Here is an 18,081-nt window from a genome sequence, read left to right as displayed (position 1 = left end):
ATGATGATGGGAAATAAAAATATACTTTGTAAAATTGAGATTTGACAGTAAAATAAAGAAAACAACTCTGAACATGTCATGAATATCAATCTCATGGAGTTTAGCAAACTTTGTTCATGATTTGCTCCTTTTTCATTCTTGGTATGTTCCTCTTGGTGAATGTGTTGTGATTACAAGAAAGACAAATGGAAGACAAGAATGACCAAGAGAGTTAACTTGTACTTTGATATTTTTAGGACTTTAAGAGCAGTTTTAACTAATCACATTTCTAACAAAAAAAAAAAAAAAATAGTAAATTATACCTATTAAAAGAGAGTTTGACTTAAACTGAAAAAAAAAGAGAGAGAGAGAGAGAGTTTGAAGGTAAATAATTGTTCAATTTCAGTGGTAAAATTTGGATAGATATGTGCTAAGCAAAAATATTCTCTGATACTTCTTTCACAATCTCTGAATAAAATCTTGATATCTACTTCTAGGGGAAAAAAAAACTTACTGTGAGTTATCACTGTGAATGCGTTATTCTTATTGAATGTTAAAAAAGGAATATGGGAGAAATATTTACAGAATACTGTACCTTCCAAAATTAGAATATACTTTCTTTTCATATGTACATCTAGAAAAGTCTCAAATTAGACAATTTAGAAATGTAGACAATTTAGAAAAGTCTCAAATACTTGGAAATTCAAAAACCTACTTCTAACTAATCTATTGTTCTGAGAACATATAACAAGGAGGATTAGAAAAGTTGCAAATTGAATAGAAATTCAAATACAACATGTAGGAAGTTGTTGAATTCAGCTAAAATTATTATTATTATTATTATTATTATGAAATTGATCACTTTAAATATTTAGAATTGAAAGTCTAGAATAAGTGACCTAAATTCTCATCTTAGGAAGGCAGAAAAGGAAAGCAAAACAAAACAAAATTGAGCAGAAAAAAATTAAATACTAGAATTGAAAGTCTAGAATAACTGACCTAAATTCTCATCTTAAGAAGGCAGAAAAGGAAAGCAAAATAAAACAAAATTGAACATAATAATAATAAGGTCAGGAATCAACAAGATAGAAAACAAAAAATAGAGAAATTTTAAAAAATAAAACAGATTCTTCGAAAAGACCATCGAAATCTATAAAATTTCTAGCTGGACTAATCGAAAGAGAAAAAGAATTAATTGCAAATATTAGCAATTAAAAAGAGGGTTATCATTATAGACATGGAAAGGATAACAATGAATGACTTTGTCATAACAAATTGAATAAGTTGGATTAAATGGACAAACATGCTTTAAAATACAGCAAACTACAGCAGACAGAAGATGGAACAGAAAATCAAAATAGTTTTACATTTTTTAACTGAATTTTATTTTTTTAAAACCTTCCTCCAAATGAAACTCCAGACATGTGTAATTTCAGTTGTGAGTTTCATCAGCCATTCAAGGAAATGTAGAATAAAATAAAAACACACAACATGAGAACTTTGTCAGTTTTATTTGGGACTTCCTGAGGACTTTAGTGCTACAGACAGTCTCTCAGATAGCTCTGAGGAACTGTTCCAAAGAAGATGGAGTGGGGTCAGTATATATGAAATTTCAGTGAAGGGGATATAAGCAATCAAGCACACTTCTCTGTAGAAGGTTGCTGCTAGTCATGAGAGAGGGATGTCTCCGTTAATGATTTTAGTGCTTTTCTAACTATGAAAAGATGTAAGAAATCAGATTCATAAAATTTTCTGCTGAAAATATCTAATTATCTGAAGGCTTATTCTACCACTTTTCCCAGAGAACAGCATCTCATTCCTGATTGCCACCTTGAACTCCTTTCAGGATGTGTTCAAGGTCGAAAATAACAGTAGCTAATTACAATCCCTGTAGAGTCAGGTGGAGAGCAACATTCCTGAGTTGGCAGCAGAAATAAGACCAATTTACAAAAAATCATTAGAAAGAGGAGGGAAACTTCTCAATACATTTTGTGAAGCAAAATATAAATCTAATAATATCAAAAATAAACAAAAAATAAATTATAGACCAATTACAAACCAACATCTAATCATGAAATAAATGGAAAAATAGCACAATATCAGTGTATCAAAAGGTGTGACATTTCAAAAGCATAGTACATACTGACTTCATAAGCTATTCCCAAAAATCAAGGTTGTTTTTTCACTTTCAAAAAATCAGTCTCTACCTCAAAGCTTACCATGTCTTGTATGCAATCCTGTATAACCGACCAGCACCCTGCCTCTTCAGTTTTGTATCATCCTAGTCTGTAAAGACTTTCCACTTTAAAATTCAGTGCCTATTTTAAAATTACTTTCTGCAATTTGTCATTGTCTGGAGCTATTTTGGATTTGAAATTTTTAAGAGCACCAGCCAATTAATCAATTCAATTTTTCCAAATCTATCAACCCGAATCTTATTTCAGCCTCTATCTAATTTAGATTCCAGAGCTGACATTTTAATCATTCTGTTGAGGATAATCTAAATTTCACTCATATGTCTTCATTCATGTTTTCTGACTATATTCCTATTATAGGAAAGTCAGAAATCTAGTATGGGCTTATACCTAACCAGTTTTTCTATGATAATGAAAAAAAAAAAAACAAAAAACAGACAATCACAGAATGAGTAATAATACCTAAATGTGTGATCACTATCCTGAATGAGACCCTCATCACTAATACCCACATTCATAAGCAAGTACATAAAACCTTTGGTATTCTACTTCTAAAAAAATCATATATCACCAGACTGTCTCACCTTCCCATCACTAAATATAAAAAAACCCTCCACTATTTCTTCCTCACTCCATTCCTCATTCCCTATGATAATGGAATAGGATTATGTGCATATATCAAAACAACGACAACAACTGTGCCCTATGCTTCCTGGTTTCCCATTCCCTGAGTGATTGTGCTCAGTGGCTCAGTCATTTCTGACTCCTTGCAATACTTTGGACTGTAGCCTTCCATGAAACTTCCCAGGCAAGAATACTGGAGTGGGTTGCCATTTCCTTCTCCAGGGCATGTTCCTGGCCCAGGGATCGAACCTGTGTCTCCTGTAGAGCAGGCAGATTCTTTACCTGCTGAGCCATCATGGAAGCTCTATACCTTGACACCTCAGAAAATCCTGTTTTCTCATATTCTGCCTTCACTTAGTTAAACCAGAGTATTTAAATCACAAGCTGGAATCAAGATTGCTGAGAGAAATATCAACAACCTCAGATATACAAACGACACCACTCTAATGGCAGAAAATGAAGAGGGACAAAGAAGCCTCATGATGAGGATGAAAGAGTAGAGGAAAAGAGCTGACTTAAAACTCAACATTGAAGAATTTAAGATCATGACATCTGGTTCCACAAGTGCATGGCAAATAGGAGGGGGAAAAGTGGAAACAGTGACAAATTTTATTTTCTTGGACTCCAAAATCACTGCAAATGGTAACTACAGTCATGAAATTAAAAGATGCTTGCTCCTTGGAAGGAAAACTGACAAACCCAGACAACATATTAAAAAGCAGAGATATCACTTTGCTGACAAAGGTCCATAGTCAAAGCTATGGTTTTCCCAGTAGTCACGTACGGATGTGAGAGTTGGACCATGAAGAAGGCTGATCATTGAAGAATTGATACTTTTGAATTGTACTGCTGGATAAGACTCTTGAGAGTCCCTTGGACAACAAGGAGATCAAACCAGTCAATCCTAAGGGAAATCAACCGTGAATATTCATTGGAAGGACAGATGCTGAAGCTGTAACTCCAATACTTTGGCCACCTAATGCAAAGAACTGACTCCTGTGAAAAGTCCTTGGTGCTGGGAAAGATTGAGGACAAGAGGAGAAGGGGGCAACAGAGGACGAGATGGTTGGATGGCATCACTGACTCAACGTGCATGAGTTTGAATACACTGAGGGAGATAGTGAAGGGCCAGGAAGCCTGGTGTGCCAACAATCTGTGGAGTTGCAAAGTATCAGACACGACTGAGCAACAGCAGCAAATTTAAATCTGCCCTAGTGTCTCATGTCTCATGTTAAAAAACAAAACAAAAAGCCACACCCACACAGAATACAACTTTGTGAATCCTGCACACTCCTCTAGGTACTTCTATTTTCAACATTTTTTGTTACTGTGTACTGCTGTTCTTCAATAGCCAAGTCATATCTGACTTTGGTGACCCCATGGACTTCAGCATGCCAAGCTTCCCTGTCCTTCACCATCTGCCGGAGTTTGCTCAAACTCATGTCCATTGAGTCGGAGAGGTGATCCATTTTGTCACCATCCATTTATTTATCAAATGTATTAATTATGTCTCCTTTCTCTCGTCATTTTGCTAAACTAGTTCTAACAAACATAAACATTGACTTCATGACAATGAAAACCAGTGGACACTGTTCAAGCCTCTTCATCATCCACTTTCTTGGGCCACTTTCTTTGTGTTCAAGTTGGCCATCTTTTCCGTTTCATTTTTTAATGTTGGTACAACGAGTTGCCTTGTTTTCCTATCGATTCTGTAGCCTTTTTTTTTTTTTTCATTTGACAGTAAAACTTGGCATTCATCAAGAATTTGTTATGGGCTATTTGATCTCTGTATATTTTCTTCCTGGGAATTAAGTAAAGCATGTAGTGTTAGCATCTTAATCTAGTCTACTAATATTGTTGTTTCATGATCTCTGGAATAGCTTGTGAATAGTATACTTGGGAGACTACTGAGCTAATTTTCCATGCAATATTCTCCCATAAATTTTGCCTCATGTATTTTCTATCTCCCTAAATGACACCAGCATTTATATAAACAACTCATTTCAGAAGTCTTTCTAACAATAGATGCTATTGTTGGGGTCAGGTCTTGTCTCACTTTCAGTTCAGTTCAGTTGATCAGTTGTGTTCAACTCTTTTCGATCCCATGGACTGCAGCACGCCAGGCTTCCCTGTCAATCACCAACTCCTGGAGCTTGCTCAAACTCATGTCCATTTAGTCAGTGATGTCAACCAACCATTTCATCCTCTGTCATCCCCTTCTCCTCCTTTAGCATTCCTCAATTCACCCCTGGTATTCTTGACTGAGACAGATCACTTTTTACTTCTCATAACCCTTAACTTGTTAGGAGTTATTTGAAGAAAAAAAAAAAAGGTCTGTCTACCAAAGTACACATAGAGAAGGAAATGGCAACCCACTCCAGTACTCTTGCCTGGAGAATCCCATGGACAGAGGAGCCTGGTGGGCTGCAGTCAATGGGGTCGCAAGAGTCGGACACGACTTAGCAATGAAACCACCACCACCATCAAAGTACACAGTGAATTCTTTGAGGCAGGAGCTGTCTTTCTTCCCAATACTGTATTTCTAACATCTATTAGAGTGTCTGGTACTAGTAGATGCTGTCTATTCTCTCTTTGACTAAATAAAAGCTTCCTAGAATTTCTTTCACCTAATAATAATTTATACAGTGTGCAGAGCTGACTGGACCAGAAAGTGAAAGTTGCTCAGTCATGTCTGATTCTTTGTGACCCCATGGACTTAGTCCATGGAATTCTTTGGGACAGAATACTGGAGTGGGTAGCCTTTCTCTCCTCCAGGAGATCTTCCATCCCAGAAGTCAAACCAGGGTCTCCTGCATTGCAGGTGGGTTCTTGACCAGCTAAGCTACCAGGGAAGCCAGAAATAATTTCTAAAGGGAAACTGAAGTACAGTGGCATTTTCCCTTGAAAGAAAGCCTTGGTAAGTGTGATAGGACATACTGATAATAGTAATAGAGGTTGAAGTACTGCTTATCTTTTGTTGAAAAAGAAGTCACTGCATACTGTGAAAACGACATGCAAATGAATGTACCAAATTCATTGAAAGTTCAACCTTAATCTCTTTTGAATGTTAACCCAGATGGCTGAGGAATATTTTTTTAATCTTCTCTTTTTTTTATCTGCACTATTAAAAGAAACTCCAAAATTGCTAACAGCTGATATTCCTTTAGTTCATTTTCCCCTTATATAATTAGTAAATATTCAAGTAATTTATGTCATACTTGGGTTTTAAACAAAAATTAGAGAAATCAATGGTGTGGGAAAATTTCTGTGTGGCCATCATGTACTCTTAAGTTTTGAAATAAAAAATAATTTTGTTTACAGACCCCTAAAGAGAAATCTATTTACACAATGTAAACTTTGTGTCAAAATAATAATCTTCAAATAATACAATTCGAGGCACATATTAGATATTTTCATTGTTCTATGAGAAATTGATTGTTTTTTAAAAAATAAATGAGTTTAATTAGCTTACTAGTTCATTGTAACTCATTAATAATAAGTAAGATTATTTCATGTGTTCACATATGTATTTCAGTTTTAATTAAAAGTTAAACAGATCTGGTTTCCTCGGTACGTATGCCCAGGAGTGGGATTTCTGGGTCATATGGCAGTTCTATTTCAAGTTTTTTAAGGAATCTCCACACTGTTCTCCATAGTGGCTGTACTAGTTTGTACAAAATAGTAATTCGCTATGATATGTACATCTAAAAGCAGAGACATTACTTTGTCAACAAAGGTCTGTCTAGTCAAGGCTATGATTTTTCCAGTGGTCATGTATGGATGTGAGAGTTGGACTATAAAGAAAGCTGAGCGCTGAAGAATTGATGTTTTTGAACTGTGGTGTTGGAGAAGACTCTTGAGAGTCCCTTGGACTGCAAGGAGATCCAACCAGTCCATCCTAAAGGAGCTCAGTCCTGGGTGTTCATTGGTAGAACTGATGTTGAAGCTGAAATTCCAATACTTGAGCCACCTGATGCAAAGAGCTGACTCATTGGAAAAGACCCTGATGCTGAGAAAGATTGAGGGCAGGAGGAAAAGGGGATGACAGAGGATGAGATGGTTGGATGGCATCACTGACTTAATGGACAAGGGTTTGGGTGGACTCTGGGAGTTGGTGATGGACAGGGAGGCCTGGCATGCTGCGGTTTGTGGGGTCGCAAAGAGTTGGACATGACTGAGCGACTGAACTGAACTGAACTTTATGAATTTTTCATCCCCTTTTAATAACACAGTAGTGTAAGTTGCTCAGTCATGTCCAACTCTTTGTAATCCTGTAAACTGTAGCCAGCCAGGCTCCTCTTGTCCATAGGATTCTCCAGGCAAGAATGATGGAGTGTTTTGCCAAGTCCTTCTCCAGGGGATTTTCCTGATCCAGGAATCAAACATGGGTTTCTCCCATTGCAGGCAGATTCTTTACCATCTGAGCCACCAGGGAATTTCTCCCCAAAGAAATATGACTTTATGGCTCATTTTGTTCCTCAAATGAGTTTTCACAAATGTGCCCCCATCTTTTTTTTTTTTCCTCAGTCCAAAACCTTCAGCTGTAGTCACCTAATATTCTGTTTCCCCATTATGTTTCCCTGAGAGCTCAGTTGGTTAAGAATCCACCTGCATTGCAGGAGACCCTGGTTCAATTCCTGGGTTGGGAAGACCTGCTGGAGAAGGGACAGGCTACCCACTCCAGTATTCTTGGGCTTCCCTGGTGGTTCAGCTGGTAAAGAATCTGCCTGCAATGTGGGAGACCTCAGTTCGATCCCTGGGTTGGGAAGATCTCCCTGAAGCAGGGAATGGTTACCCACTCCAGTATTCTGGCCTGGAGAATTCCATAGACTGTATAGTTCATGGAGTCAAAAAGAGTCGGTCATGACAGTGATTTTCACTTTCACTTATGTTTCTGCACAACTGCTGCAAATTTAACTCAAACATAACAACAAAACCTCCAATTCAAGGCAACCAAAATTGATCTCACTCTTAAACCATCTCTATATCACTGTCAGAATAATATCCCTGAATCAAAATGCTGATGGTTCTATTACTCTGTACAGAAATTTTATAATGCTTATAATTTATTATTAAATAAAGTTTCTTACTTTCAAGGAACTCCACAAGCATTCCTAAAACTCTATTTGTCCTTATACTACTCTTTCACTATATGCCTTCAAGAACTCTGCCTTCTACCAGAAAGCATATGTGCCTTCTTTCTGGAAACATCTAAGAGTTTTCCACAGATCCATGGCTTGACTCACCTGTGCCATATGTTTGAAATGCCTTCTTGTGTTTCTGGTGAACTTAATGTTCTTGCTTTGTAGAGAAAGAACTCAGAGATAAACTATCAGGTAAGAAATGGCATTTAGAGAAAAACACTCTGACCATCTCAGAAGTCAAGAGTACTTAGGAGAAACACAATCCACAGACAGAGTGTAGACTATATCAGAAGACAAGAGCTTTGAAATACGGAGTGGTTAGTTTTAATGGGTTGGGTACTTTCATAAGCTATTGAGTTGGAGGATTATTCCAATATTTTGGAGAAAGGGCACAGATTTCTAGGAATTGGGACAGCACCCACTTTTTGACTTTTTTAGTCAGCCTCAGAACTGGCATGGGGTTTGTGAGTGTGCCATTTCCCATGCTAATGTATTATAATAAACATATAATGAGGCTTAAGGTCTACTAGAAGTTGAGTCTTCCGCCATCTTGGTCCCAGTTGGTACTAACCAGTCTTTATCATGTCCTACAGTTATGTCATTCCTTTAAGGGTTGTATCCTGCCCTCTTCCCTCTTGTTTCATTTAAATGCATCTAAAATTTTATCTACATTTCAGCATCAGATAAAATGCATTCTCCTTTATCCTAAACATCCCCCAAAGGACAGAACTTTCTGTAAGAGTACGCAAACCTTCCCATGGGCTTCATTTATGTTTCTGACCACATAGTGCCTTGTTAACTGGATTTTTCCTTCTTTGATCTCCTTTGCTAGATTATAAAGTATTGAGACTGGGGACCTTATATTATTCATCTATGAATTCCTGTCAGAACCTAAAGCTCTGGTAAGTAGCAGAACATCTTGCAAGCACTCAAATATTTATTTTTTGAATAAATGAATAATGCAGTAAGAACATAAAAAGTGAAGAAAACAACATCAAAACTCTCAAATATGTTTTAACCATCAGAGAATTTTACTATTCCTGTAATCATACATTCTGGCTGCATGAATACATACACATAATTAAAAACCCAAAAGATATGAAATAAAATGGATAATAAAATATTTTCTCTAACCCTCTACTCCAGTCTTGGTGCTATGCTGTCCTAGGGTACTTCTGTCCTGTGCAACTCTTCGCTCTGTCCATGGAATTCTCCCTGCAAGAACTGGAGTATTGCCATGCCTCCCTCCAGGGGATCTTCCTGACTCAGGGATCGAACTCGAGTCTCTTACCTCATCTGCATTGGCAGGCCAGTTCTTTACCACTAATGCCACCTGAGAAACCCCCTCTAGTCTTTATATCAATCTAAAAAGCAAAGAATTTTTCCAACTCAATGTATTCCGTAGAGATAGTCTATACACATAAAAAGTTGGTTCTGTACATCCTTTTGCCATTTTACAAGTGCTAGCATACTTATACACAATATTCTGCAGCCTGATTTCCACTGAAGAACCATCTTTTTTTTTTTTTAATATATATATTCTCTCTCCCTTGGCCAAAATGTTCTTTAGTGGTTATACCATAATCTGTCAGCTTTTGATTAGACATTTATTGACAGGCTTGTAGATGTTTTTTCCATTCCTCTGTTATTACTAAAACTTGCTATAATGGATTATTTTTGTATATGTATCTTTGGGTGTATATATATATGTTAAAATTGAAATATAAATTAAGTAATGGATTAAATAATTTGTTACTAGTGCATAGTAGTGTTAGTCGCTCAGTCGTGTCTGACTCATGCAATCACATAGCCCACCATGCTCCCCTGTCCATGGGATTCTCCAGGCAAGAATACTGGAGTGGGTTGCCATTCCCTTCTCCAGAAAATCTTCCTGATCCAGGAGTTGAACCTGGGTCTCCTGCATTGCAGGCAGATTCTTTCCTGTCTGAGCTACAGGGAAGTCCTAAGCATATATATAAAGATTTCTAAAACAAACAATTAGAAAGGAAAAGCAATTTATTTGTAATATCATGTTATTATAGATTAAAAATCTATTTGTAGTTTTAGGAAACAGACCCACATAGACAAACGCTGGGGGACAAGACTGATGGGGACCCACAGATAGAGTAGGGGGAAATCTGTAATTTGAATTCTGATTTTCTGTAGGATATGAAAGACGTTACACTTCAGTGGAAATGAAGTTAAATCAAAGATGGAGACAGCCCAGCCCAGCCTATCCTCTGCTGGATCAGGAAGGACCATCAGGGCAGAGAACACAGGCCAGTGTGAGGAGGGGCCATGGTGGGCAGGGATGAGCCAGGCCCCCACTGCTTCACATTATGCTAATAGGAACACCTGCACATTCTGGTGACTTCTGGAGAAAGAGAAGTCAGATCTTCAAGTCACAATTCAGAGGTGGGATGAGGATCCTGCATCACTCAGTTCCCACAGGCAGCTGTCTCACCATTTAGGATCCATGAGAGACATATCAGAGCCCTGGGAACCATCACCACTTGCAACCAGAGCATAGTTCCCTCCTTTTTCACCTGAGCGCTTCTTCCTCCAGATCACAGCTCCAGTCACCACAGCTCCAGTGACCACAAGGAGAACCAGGCCAGCAATGATGCCCATGATGGGGACGGAGGGCAGAGGAGGTTCCCATATCAGGGTGAGGGGCTCCTGAAGCCCCTCCTGCTGCACATGGCACGTGTATCCCTGCCCCTCTCCTAGAGGCACCACCAGGGCCAGTCACTTCCGGATGGTTTCATCTCCAGAAGCCGGGTCTCCACAAGCTCCATGTCCTGGGTCTGGTCCTCCCTATCATGCTGCCAGGTTACAGAGATCTCCTCATGGTAGAAGTCCAGGGCCCAGCACCTCAGGGTGACCTCATGGTCAGAGAGGGGATGATGGGTCACATGGGTCTTTGGAGGGTCTGTGCGGTGCGGTGTGTCCTTCGCTCTCCAGGTATCTGCAGAGCCACTCCGTGCACCTGCCCTCCAGGTAGTTCCTGTGGAACTCCACCAAACCACCTTGCTCAAACTTGGGCTTCATGATCTGAGCCGCCGTGTCTGCCACGGTCCAGGAGCACAGGTCGTCCTTCAATGCGAGGTAATTGTCGCCAATCGTAGACCGACTAACCGTACCCGCGGAGGAGACGCCCCTCCAGCCCCACGTGCATAGATGCTTTATTATTTATCTACTGCTGCATACCAGAATACCAAGTGCAAACTTAAGCTTAACACAAACTACATTTACTTTCTCACAGTTTCTATGGTACTGAAGTTTAGGTATGGCTTAGTTGAGGCTGCATATTGTCACCCTGCTTATTTAACCTATATGCAGAGAACATCATGTGAAATACCAGGCTGGATGAAACACAAGCTGGAATCAAGATTGCCCAGAGAAATATCAATAACCTCAGATATGCAGATAACATCAACTTTATGGCAGAAAGCAAAGAAGAACTAAAGAACCTCTTGATGAAAGTGAAAGAGCGTGAAAAAGGTGGCTTAAAGCTCAACATTCAGAAAACTATGATCATGGCATCTGGTCCCATCACTTCATGGAAAATAGATGGGGAAACAGTGGAAACAGTGAGAGACTTTATATCTTGGACTCCAAAATCACTGCAGATGGTGACAGCAGCCACGAAGTTAAAAGACACTTCCTCCTTGGAAGAAAAGCTATGACCAACCTAGACAGCATATTAAAAAGCAGAGACATTACTTTGCCAACAAAGTTCCATCTAGTCAAGGCTATGGTTTTTCCAATTGTCATGTATGGATGTGAGAGTTGGAGTACAAAGAAAGCTGAGTGCCGAAGAATTGATGCTTTTGAACTGTGGTGCTGGAGAACACTCTTCAGAGTCCCTTGGACTGCAAGGAGAACCAACCAGTCCATCCTAAAGGAGATCAGTTCTAAATATTCATTAGAAGTACTGATGCTGAAGCTGAAACTCCAGTACTTTGGCCACTGATGCAAAGAGCTGACTCACTGGAAAAGACCCTGATGCTGGGAAAGAATAAAGGCAGAAGGAGAAGGGGACGATAGGATGAGATGGTTGGATGGCATCACTGACTCGATGGACATGAGTTTGCGTAAACTCTGAGAGTTGGTGATGGACAGGGAAGACTGGCGTGCTGCAGTCCATCAGATCGCAAAGAGTCTGACACGACTAGCGACTGAGCTGAACTAATTGAATACATATAAGACTGCAATTTATGTGTCAGCTGGAGACAGGATCTCATCTGAATTCTCAGCTGGGGGAGAATCCTCTTCAGATATTACTCAGGTTGTTGGCAGAATTCAATATCTTGCACCTTATGATAGAGCACCTCCCTTTCTTGCCAACTGATCTCAGCTCCTAGAGGTCAAACCCAGTTCTTTACATTGTGGGCTCCCCAACATGGCCACCTGTGTCATCAAAACCAGCAAACCAGAGTCTTCTCAGGAAGGTGGGCATTATGTCATGTAGTCCTATAATACACTCATGCATGTCTTGCATCCTCTGCTGTATTCATTTCCTTAGAAGGAAGCCACATCCCAGGGGATTACCCTTGGGTCTGATAACCCCCAGGCAAGGATCTTGAGGGTCACTTCAGAGACCTTCTGCCACCACTGATAGAACAATTTAGAATTCTATCAAATATCTGAGAGTGCTTTTACTCCATGCCCTCACCAAGAGACCAATCCGATAATGGAGTCTTCCCTGGCTCAGTGGTAAAGAATCTACCTCCCAATGCAGGATACATGAGTTCAATCCCTGGAAGGTTTGGAAGGGGCCTGGAAGATTCACCTGGAGGAGAAAATGGCAACCCACTCCAGTATTCTTGTCTGGGAAATCCCATGGACAGAGGAGCCTGTCAGGCTACAGTCCATGGGGTCACAAAATAGTCAGACACCACTTAGCTACTAAAAAAAAAAAAAAGTAGCAATTATCTGATTGATAAAAATAAATGATCTCTCATTGTAGTTTTAATTGGTATTTATCTTCAACCATGTGAGTCAAAGCATCTTTTTACAAATTAATTTGAAATAAATATCTCCCTGTTTATGGATTGTCTATTGATAGATGCCTGTTTCTCTATATGTTAATTTATTTCTTTTGTATTCTCTTTGTGTTAAGGTGTAGAAATCATCTACCTGAGTTAACAGAGCCATGTGTCTCTAATACTGTTGAAAATATGTATTTTTATTTGGTCATTTGTTTTTAGATTTTGTAGATTTTCTTTTCAATGCAGAGATTTTTATTTTCTTTATCTAAATATAGTGGAGAAAATCACATAGTTTTAGTTCTGTTCCCTTATACAAGACTAAATCCCAGATGGATGAAAGAGTTAAATATAAAAGAAATCACTAAGGAACAAAAATAAAACACCATGGGGGAAGGCTGGTGGGGGGTTAATTTATAATCGACCAAGAATAGAGCTTCTAAATCAAGATTATTTTCAAGAATTCTATGCTAAATAAGGTAGGAAAGTGAGGTCAATTTACATACCTGAGATAAATTGCTGGCTGGTTGGCCTTCAGGAAGATTAATTATTCAATTCAGTTGCTCAGTCCTGTCCGACTCTTTTCAACCCCATGAACCACAGCATGCCAGGCCTCCCTGTCCATCACCAAGTCTCGGAGTTTACTCAAACTCATGTCCATTGAGTTGGTGATGCCATTCAACCATCTCATCCTCTGGTGTCCCCTTCTCCTCCTGCTCTCAATCTTTCCCAGCATCAGGGTCTTTTTAAATGAGTCAGCTCTTCGCGTCAGGTGGCCAAAGTATTGGAGTTTCAGCTTCAACTTCAGTCCTTCCGGTGAACACTCAGGACTGATCTCCTTTAGGATGGACTGGTTGGATCTCCTTGCAGTCCAAGGGACTCTCAAGAGTCTTCTCCAACAACACAGTTCAAAAGCGCCAATTCTTCGATGCTCAGCTTTCTTTATAATCCAACTCTCACATCCATACATGACTACTGGGAAAACCATACCTTGACTAGATGGATTAATTATTAAGATCCCCAAAAAGAGAGCCCAGGTCCACTGCCCCAGAAAAGACAGTCCTAACCCAATGAAGCCCTCTCACTGCAACTGGGAAATCATTTCCAGCCTGTCCTTAGAGCTCAGAGGTAAAAGTACAAACTGAACTTCTGAGCACAGACAAGATCAAGCCCTTCAAAAGCATCGCTCAAAAGTCACAATGTCAATAATGGTGTCCTCTTATCTTCTCTAAAATTTCAACACTCATTACACTTTCAAAGTCATTTTCTTTCTTTACTTTTTTTACCCCCCATTGGTCTTTTTAATATCTAATACATATATGAACTCTTGTTGTTTGTTTGTTGTGTCCCACCCTTTGTGACCCGATGGACTGCAGTACTCCAGGCTCCTCTATCATCCACCATCGTTGGAGTTTGCTCAGATTCATAACCGTTGAGTCAGGAAGCTATTTACCCATCTCTTCCTCTGCTGCCCCCTTCTCCTTTTGCCTTCAGTCTTTGCCAGCATCAGGGTCTTTTCCAATGAGTTTCCTCTTCACATAAGGCAGCCAAAGTATTGGAGCTTCAGCTTCAACATCAGTCCTTCCAGTGAATATTCATGGTTTATTTCCTTTAGAATTAGTTTGGTCTCCTTGCAGTCCAAAGGACTCTCAAGAGTCTTCTCCAGTGTCACAATTCAAAAGCATCAGTTCTTCAGCACTCACCCTTCTTGGTGGTCCAACTCTCACATTGGTATATGACTACTGGAAAAACCATATTAACTTGTCTTTTTATTTCCTGTCTCTCCAGTAAAGGTAATCTTTACAACTACAAGGACGTTGCCTACTTTTGTCACTTCTGATTCTCTGGAATTAATCACAGTTCCTGGCACACAGAGCACGGTATGTGCTCAAATTTTTGCTCTTTAATGAACAATTGAGTGAATTAATAAAAGAGAAATAAGGTGGAAAGTTATTAAGTGAGATTCACTCTTACTATACCAGAACAAATATACCAGAACAAACTATACCAGAACAAAAAAGCAGGTCCAAGGAGCTGCTCAAATTAAAGCATGATCAAGACAAAAAGAAATGATAGCAATAAAGGACATAACCTTAGAATAAATACGTGGCTGCAAATAAATATGCATATATGCATGTGTACATATTTTTAATAGGAACACAGATTGCGAATGTCTGATAAGTAACCCAAAGTGAAAGAAGTGGACCCAAGAAACAGAAGAAAACCACCTTGTGTGTTTTCTAAATATAACTTAATAAAAATATGAATTAATAAATCAGTAAATTGAGAGTTTAAAATTATGATCAGTGTTTTGTGAACAAAAAGGAATTGTTTACCAAGAAAAACAATTAGAAATTCCTGTTAAAAATCCACAGAATTCTCCAGGCAAGAATGCTGGAGTGTGGTGCCATTTCTTTCTCCAGGGGATCGTCCCAACCCACGGATTGAATCCAAGTCTCTTGCTTTGCAGACAGATTCTTTACTGTCTCAGCCACCAGGGAAGCCTTAAAATAAGTTAGGAGCAACAAAGAATAGGATATACAAATTTGAGAGAAAGTTGAATCAACAAAATACTAACATTTCCTTAAATCCATTTAACAGGTTTCCAACAAGTTTCCTCTGTTAATAGCCAGAGGGTAACTTCTGACTGAACCTGATAGACATTTAAAACTTGATATAGTTACTAGAGAATATAATTCCTTCACTAGAAAATACAGATGTTTTATTTGCATCTGGCCTATTTCTCCTTTTTCATATTATCTTGTTGTTTTACAGAAGCCTTCTATGAAATATTCAATATGGACCATTTATACGGTTGTAAATTAATCATTTTCTTTGGATGATCAAGGTAATCTTTGTTTAAATACATTTTATTTTAATTCTTCAAATTCATTTTGTAGAAATTAAAAATTTTATTGTAGAATTCTCAAAAATCATTCTACTTAAATTCTTTTTTTGCTAATGCTGCACATGGAGAATTATTTACATCTAATTATTTTACCCTGTGATTTTTTTAAATAGATTCAACCATCAGGAAAATCAGGATGCAAATTTAAAGCAATACATTTAAAATAAGTTTTTAAACTTTTAAATAAAAATGGAACTTCCGCAGACTCAGAAATCCCAAGTCCATAGTTAACCATGGCAATAATGTCCTCCGTATTTAATTGAAAAAGTCACTGTCTGGACTCAGCCTAGGCATGGCTTACCTATTTCAGGCCAGAACTCTACTGCTGCCTATCACTGTTATCTGCTGATAGGAGCAGGACATGATAATCCCGGATCATTTTTGTTTTATTTTGTTTTGTTTTAGTGTGTTTATTCACTCAAGTCACGTCTGACTCTTGGCAACACCATGGACTGTAGCCCTCCAGGCTCCTTTGTCCAGGGAATTGAGATGTACCCTATTATTCTATAATACTTCAGGGAAAGCAGCAGAGTCCCAATAGTAACAAGAAACTGACTAGGATGAAGTAGTCACACGACTTTTTAAGTTTGTACTGCCCTTCATTTGCCAAAACATATTTAACAATTGACCTGAATTAAAGTAGTAATCTTGAAGCTTTCCTAATTATCTGCTAAAACAGAGAACATGCATTTTTCCCCTTGTTCTGTTATCATAGTATTCGCAACTCCTGGAACAGGATCAAGACCATACAAGCACTCAATAAATATTTATCAAACTCTAGACATTTGTTTTTATTATTAAAACCAGTGGGAAAACACTCTCATAAAATTACTGTTGATTATTTCTGGGGATAGGAGTAAAGAAAAATTTAATTTTCTTAAGGGAGCAGATGGGGATTTTTACATCCCAACTTTAATCATCCAAAATGTAACTTTTTTACAATTTATTTTGACTTTGGATTCCATTCTGCCTGCTAACAGACAAAAAAATGGTCTGTATAATTCCAGGAAAACTTGGTAACTGAATTTTTTTCCTAATTCATTTCAAGATTAAACTCTTTCCACTGAAAATTATAATTCAGTCGGCTCATTTCACGCACATCTTTGTCTTCCTCTGGGAGCCTCTGTCCTCATATTTCAGTCTGTTGGCTACAATCATTGGGCCCTGTGTGCTATGATTCTGCCTTTAGTTCCATTCATGCACTTGGAGCACTAAATGGGTGCTGCCATGCAGTTTGCTTGGTCATAGTTACTCTATTCTCTGGCTCAGGTTGGGACTTGCAGCTTCTGGAAGTTCTACTGATGCCTTTTGGATACACCTTTGGCAGAGAGGCACAAGACCAGGCATTCTTGGCTTCTGCCAAAATTATCCGGCACCTCTTCCTCAGCTCCAGCATGTTAAAGTTCTGTCTTGAGGAATATGAGTCACTTTTCAGAAACTTCCATCTGTAGTTAAATCTATTGCTGCTTCTTCCAATTCTCTAATCTTTCACCCGTTATTTAATTTTTTCTTCTTTGGAGCTGTAGACCAAAATTCTTCACTGTTGCATAGTATTGAAAAGCTAGCATGCCTGTTACAGGTCTCAGAAGTGTATACCCACCAGAGACCACTTCATATAATCCACATTTGAACTTCTGTATCTTTTTTTTTTTTTTTTTTTTACCATCCTTCCTATTGTATTTTTTGTATGAACTTTCCAAGGTTTACAATATATTACTACAGAATTATAGGCACACATTTTTAAAATAAAGGTACACTTATAGTACTATTTGTGATCTAAGCATTAATAAAATTGAGTAATCTAAAATATGACACTTGTGCTTTGGGGTACAGCATTTATGGATCAAGTCTTTTAGGAAAACTCAAAGCCAAGTTTTCCAAAATCAAAACATTCTCTCCAGCAAAACAAAATCTTTTTTTCTTTAAGACTACTGTCTCACCTCAGAATTTCAATAGCCTATTTTGCAACTCAAAGACTATAATTTATTTTTTGTTATTTTTATGTTTTGCCAGACTTTGAATACCAGCCTCTGTATAAACTGTTTTTATCATTTTACTTTAAAAAATAATTTTCTCAGCAGCTTGGTCTAGAATGTATTTTCTGACTTATTTTGGGGTGGGACTAATTTTCCTCTACTTATAGCTTTGGAAAATTTCAATCATACAGAAGAGTGAAAGTATAGTACAATAAACAACATTTATCTAGGTTACCTAATTGTTAGCATTATTAGCATGGCCAA

At 38.3% G+C, this 18,081-nt stretch overlaps 1 pseudogene; it reads right to left on the bottom strand.

Annotated features, from left to right (window-relative positions):
• Window positions 1-10,397: 10,397 nt before the first annotated feature.
• LOC136146397 (BOLA class I histocompatibility antigen, alpha chain BL3-6 pseudogene) lies at window positions 10,398-11,120 on the bottom strand (annotated as a pseudogene).
• Window positions 11,121-18,081: the final 6,961 nt, after the last annotated feature.

Source organism: Muntiacus reevesi, chromosome 14 (genome assembly GCF_963930625.1).
Source record: "Muntiacus reevesi chromosome 14, mMunRee1.1, whole genome shotgun sequence".
Classification (NCBI taxonomy): domain Eukaryota; kingdom Metazoa; phylum Chordata; class Mammalia; order Artiodactyla; family Cervidae; genus Muntiacus; species Muntiacus reevesi.
The sequence above is the reverse complement of the archived record's forward strand: the minus strand, read 5'-3'. Positions and strand labels throughout refer to the sequence as shown.